Below are 681 nucleotides of genomic sequence, written 5' to 3'. Positions count from 1 at the left end.
GTGCGTCTTGATACGATACATGTCCCCAGAAAATTTCGTACATGTAGGTTGAACGTGAACGAGGGGCTAATCATTTCCAATTTTCAAGGTGGCGCTAGCGAGTCATTTTGCCACGCCCATGTGCGAAACTTGTAGAATACGAAATTTTTCACCGGTTCTGACATGTTTGCAAATTTTGGTGAGTTTTCGAGTATGTTTAGGCCATGTCATTTGGGCCTACTTTGCAGAAAAAAAAAAAAAAAATAATCCGAGCAGATTCAATAGGGACCTCGCACAGTCGTGCTCGGGCCCTAAAAAAAAAAATATAATCCGAGCAGATTCAATAGGGACCTCGCACGGTCGTGCTCGGGCCCTAAATATATAATCCGAGCAGATTCAATAGGGACCTCGCACGGTCGTGCTCGGGCCCTAACTAAGCAGTCTGTTGACACATGATTTGATAATATGCTTTTGTAACAAAACTTAAAGGCTCAGCAATAGTAGATTTCCTAACTAGTATTAAGCTTCAGACTGTAAGATAAAAGGCTACCCAAATAAATTGATGTCCTGATGAGTTTTCATCAGGAATGCATGGTATTTTCATGTTGGCATTAGGCCTACAGAAAAAAAGGTCCACACTTGTATGGCATTTAATGACATGAATCCACTGTTGGTTGCTACATAACGACACATGTCCCCTCT

This window comes from Micropterus dolomieu, linkage group LG14 (genome assembly GCF_021292245.1).
Source record: "Micropterus dolomieu isolate WLL.071019.BEF.003 ecotype Adirondacks linkage group LG14, ASM2129224v1, whole genome shotgun sequence".
Classification (NCBI taxonomy): Eukaryota; Metazoa; Chordata; class Actinopteri; order Centrarchiformes; family Centrarchidae; genus Micropterus; species Micropterus dolomieu.
Note: the sequence above shows the minus strand (reverse complement) of the source record.